Here is a 5,642-nt window from a genome sequence, read left to right on the forward strand (position 1 = left end):
GGCCAAGCTTCCTTGCAGTAACTCGAGCTGTGAAGCTTTGTGACCATGGCCATGCATTTCTTTCAATTTGTTTTATTCTTCTTGCATGAAATTGGCAGTACACAAAGTAGACCACAGGCTTTCCTCAGAGCTGCATTGCTACCAGCAGGCTCTGAGCCCAGTTCTGTAGTCGTGCTCTCAGGATCCTCAACTCCAAACTAGCCAGACCGACCTACACACATGGCATTTTACGCCAATGCAGGCACGATGGTCTCTAGATACAGTCAACCTGAGGACTCAAGGCTACCAGGTGGGAAAGCCAGGCTCCCCCCACTTGCCATTCAGCCAACCCTGTGATGAGTCAAAGCCAAAGCATTAATGCAAAAGAAAGTGAATTCCCCCTCTTGGAATGGGAGAGAGCCCCGTTGCCAGCAGAAAGGACCTGCTGGGGTGAGGGTAGTGATTATCCTGCTAAAGTCTCATCCCTGCAGATCCCCACTCCTCAGGCACTGCTGGGGCTGCTGTGCTCTGCCGACTGTGCTTGAGCAGGTGGGAAAGTCTCAGAAGTCCAGGGACTGTGTAGTTGGGCAAGAGCAATCAGCAACTTAGTACCAGAAGCAGGAAAGAGAGCTGGGAGGCTTACATGACATATCCAAGCTGATGCCTGGATACTTTGGAATGATTAATGACAGTCCCCTGATTCGGGTTGCTGGACTTTCCTAGCAGTTAGTAATTTCCCATTGGTTTTGCACAACTACTCCTAAGCAAATCACAGCTGCTTTCCTACAGGTCTATGAAGTAGATTATTGTACTGTGCGACTAGCTGTTTTACACTGTGGGCTAGGCTCAAGAACGTGACCTAAGAGCAAAGCAGGACTTTGGGTCGCATCCTGAGACAGAGCAGCGTGCAGTGAACTACTGAGAACAAGATGCAGGCAGTCCCCTGGAAAAGCGCCATTTCCAGGCAGCACGAGCTGAAACAGAAGTCTTCCCTTGGGAAAGCAAAAGACCAACACATCCAGATCTGTCCCAACTGGTGTGAAAAACTAGCATTTGATTCTGGTCCCCCCAGCTAACAGGGCCATAACAGCAGATGGAGGCCCCTCTTGAAAGGATCATGGTGTGGGGACAGTTTTTGAGGAAACTAAGGGCTAGACTGACTGAGAAGGTTTATCAAAGTTTCAGGTTTCTCAGACAAGCTGAAGATCTTGCATCTCATCAATTCAGTATCTCATGAGGTTATTTTTTGGGCAGAGCGATAGAAGGACTTGGGCCATTGCATAACAATCATTATCAAAGACTTCTAAACCCATCTGTATCTAGGGCAGTAGTTCACAGACCTCTGGAGAACAAGGTGAGAGGAGAAATCAGTAACTGCAAACCCTGCTCAACCCGGCAACAGTTCTGTTTATCTTAGACCAGGAATCTGTGGGCAACAGTTAATTATCTGAGCAAAACAGAGTCCCTGTACTGGTGTTTGCAGATGATCTTCTTCCAGGTCTTGGGACAGAATGAACAACTTGACTGATGACAGCAAAGTTGGTTGCAAGCTCTGAGGACACAAGTATGGAAGTATGGAAGTGCCATAGGCTTTACAGCACCTTGGCATTCGACTCATTCATGATGAACAGTTGTGAAAGTTTAATAGTAACCAAAGTACTAAACATGGTGGTCCCAGTGGGTTTAGAGAAATATCTGGGTATGAGGGTGGATTCATAGTTTGGACCATCAAAATGAGATCTCACTTCCAAACTAGACTTGTAGATTAAACCCACACAGAAGAAGAAAATGCTTAATGTGTTCATTGTTCCAAAAAGCCCCATCTATTTTAAGCTGCATTTCATATATAAAGGACAGTACACTCACTTTTTTGGATACCAGTATATGGCAGTAAGGCCCCTCCATATCTCCACATGCATGCATAGTCTTCTGTATTCAGTAACAAGAGGTGGGAATGGATGGACTCACAGCCTCATTCCCTTGTCCAAGCGTGGTGCTTGCACAGACTTGCTAACTCAGAAACATGGCAACTCATCAGAGTGTCCTGGAGTGTGGATTTGAGAAAGGACACAAGAATTGAGAATTATTTTTTTTAAGAAAGGACACAAGAATGTGGCTGAATGCAGGAGATAAAAGTGAGACACCCAATTTTCATGTTCTCAACCTCAATTTCGTAATGCCCCAAGTATTAAAGGATGGCAAGGAAATGGTGAGTAACTGAGAGACCTCCTATGCAATATCAGGTGCTCTAAATCTTGCAACTGAAAAAAAAAAATCACCAGTGGACTAAACTGCCTAGAAAGGCATGCTGTGTGGTACATACTGACAACTCCAGCAGGAATAATCAGATCTAGATTTAGCAAGGAAACCCCGAGAAACTCCTCTTTGTGGCACTACTAAACTACTGTGTGAAGCTACAAGAAACTGCACATCCCAACCGAGAGTTATGAGGTCAGAGCCTAGAAAACACATGGAAGCACTGCAGACACCATCCCAATGATTCTGAGACCTGGTCCCACACTTTGGGAGCCCACCTGGCAGCACTAGTAAATCCAATCAGTGAGCACAAGTTCATTGGTAGCCTCATAAAGAAAGAAATAATGGGCAGGGTCTTGCGAGCCCCATCCTAGAAGAGCAGCTAAAGCGCTCAAACTGAGCTTGTGTTTGTGAATAACAGAAGTGCCCACGTGTCAGGGAATACTGTCAGTGACAAGAGAAACAACTACGCTAGAAAATAAAATACATTGCTATCAGCTTTTGCTAGAACAAATGAAAAATCTGACACTTTCTAAGGAGCATGTACATTGTGTTTTCCATGGGGGCCAGAGGGGAGTGATGCGGGAGGTGGAGGGACCTGATGACCTCCAGAGTTCCCTTCCAACTTCAACCATTCTGTGATATGTGGAAAACAGAGAAACAGTGAAATGTCAGAGCAATGGTGGATTGATGGACTGCTCTGTAAGTTGGCTTTGCTGTGCTCTGCAGGCATGACAATGTCTTTGCCAACCTGGGAAGCCATGACACACCACCTTAGTTTCTGCAGTGGTTCCTAGGTGGTACCTCTGGCACGGAACTCTGAAAGTTTTTGTTCTCAAACTGAGAAACCACTTACAGTTCACGCAGACTGAACCAGGGATGTGGATCTCCAGGTTATCTGATGCAAGGAAGTGACGTACTAACCGGCTGCCACAGGGCACCGTTCGTTTGGACAAGGTGGTGTTCAGCAGCGGGTCCCATCTGTTACACAGCTCTACCTCCCTTTCTGCACACTGAAGTACAAATCCCACGTCAGGTGGGCCAGATGTGTCTGGCACATAGGATCTCAGTGCGAAGGGTACAGTGCAGTGCTACAAATGAGTGAACTGTTGACCTCGTGTGGTGGCAGCTGATAATTTTGTGGTAATGGAAGAAAAAGGTCTGCCATCCAACAGAAGCATCCCTTACATAGGTAATGTTGGACCAGTAAGGATTAGGCAGAGACATTGACCATGATGGTAAGGCCATCCTGACTCTTTGCCAAGGAGCATGAGTGCACTGGATGAGGACGAATGGGAGAAAGTGGGGGTCTAATAGGGAGCCATGGTGAAACCTTCAAAGGTGTCATGGGAGGGACAGGTATCTTCTGTTTTTATTAACTCTTCGTAGTTGAAAACTAAGAGGTGAGGCCCATCCTTTTTCAGACAGGAGTGACAGAACATCGTAGTTTTCTCCTCTCCCGTCCTTGTAACTGACAGCAGAAGCAGGCCAGACTGCTTCCTGAGTGCTGGTGTGGCTGTGTCCTGGAGTCAGGTAAGGTGAGATGGATTTGGATATACCTTTCCGCGGCACATAGACACGAAGCAGTCAGCTGGCACTTCACAACAGTGTCAGCATCCCATTTGACCCAGTATCCAGTGCTATGCATAAACTAATTCATCTTGTCAGTGCACTGGGATGTCTGCACAAAGGTATGCCATTCACTCTCTACCCCTTACTGTGCTGCCAGGTATGTCTCCTCAGTAGTCTTGCCCAGCGCCAAAGTATCTGGGTTTTCTCACTACCTGCAAGCCTACAGTTTCAACTATACCACACATACGCCACAAAGTAGCTGAACATGTATTTCTCTTTGGGAAACACCAAGCAGAGCTATGGTGCCCAGTGCCCCTGGGGAGATAAGCTTCAAGCAGCTATTCAGATTTTCCTGCTAACATTACAGACTATTTGTTAACTATTTCCAATGTAACAAGTATGTGAGACACCTAAGTTCAAGCCTTCATCTGCTCGGAGCTGCAACACTGGAGCTCAGAAGCAGGCCAACATTCTGAGCTGACGTTTGAATACAAGGAGATTAGAAATACTTGATCTGTAACGCCCACAGATGGCTGCGGGCTCATGGGCTGGATCAGTCTTGTTCTTCCATGCAGAGATACAGCAGTGAAACTAAGCAGGAATGCTGTAATTTTGTTCATGTTGCTTGTTTGACATACCACATCCACTCATACAGTAGTTTATTCTCAGCTTCATTTAACAGGGTCGGGATATCTGCTTTCAAGCAGAAGGTATGGGGGAAGGCTATCGAACACCTAGATTTTAAGGTCAGGACAAAATTACTAAAACATGATCATAGCAGTAAGACTTCAACACGCAGTTTTGACTATGCTTAACTTAACTTAGAAAAAAAAAAATTACTCTCATCTGAACATCAACATTTGGAGCATCTGAAGTTGCAGATATCTACTTTATTGACACTGGTACAGCAGCAGAGTGACAGAAAATGTTTATGTCCATAAGCAAATGAAAGATTACTTCCTACCAGTGTAGCTCTAGCTACTGCAAATCCACAGCTGGACAGATAGCTGGGGTGTAAGTTCTGGTTATCCCAGAGGAAGCTCATTTTTTACTTCCTAACACCACCTGGAAAGGAGAGGCTTTGTTGAATCCACCCACGTCAAGACGAGTCTTTAGTCCCTAAAATCATCTGCCTCAATGCAACAACCAGCTAGGATGTGCAAGTGGAGCCCAGGTCAACGTAGCAGTGTCTGTAACCCTTAAGACTACACATCATCAAACGTTATGCTGTCAGACTGATAGGTTGAAATGGAGAAACATATCTGTTGGCTTTTCTGAAGTGCTACTTTGCTGTTGCAGTGCTTAAGCAACCCACACCCCTATCCTCTGGGGCAAGTAGGATCCCAGCAATTCCAAAAGCGAATGTAAAGCATGGAAGGGAGTAAAAGGATGTATTGATCCATTGTATCTATTAAAATATTCAGGCATTACAATTCTGAATTTTTAGGCCTCTCAGAGCAGAATCCAGAACTCGTGCCAGGTGCCCAGGGTCCATAGATACTGCACAGTATCAGGCACTTCAAAGCAGGATCTGAAACTACAACATATTGCAGAAAGAGTTGCCCATAGTCAGTATGTTCAACATGCCTTTACCTGGGGATACCCGATAGAAGCTATCTGAAATCTTGCCCCTGTCTGGGCTTTCAACTCAATTACAGATTCAGCTCAGTGGAAAGAGACCTGGGAGTCCTGGCGGACAACAGGGTGACCATGAGCCAGCAATGTGCCCTCGTGGCCAAGAAGGCCAATGGCATCCTGGGGGGCATCAAGAAGAGGATGGCCAGCAGGTGGAGGGAGGTCATCCTCCCCCTCTGCTCTGCCCTGGGGAGGCCGCA

This window comes from Rissa tridactyla, chromosome 15 (assembly GCF_028500815.1).
Source record: "Rissa tridactyla isolate bRisTri1 chromosome 15, bRisTri1.patW.cur.20221130, whole genome shotgun sequence".
Lineage (NCBI taxonomy): Eukaryota > Metazoa > Chordata > Aves > Charadriiformes > Laridae > Rissa > Rissa tridactyla.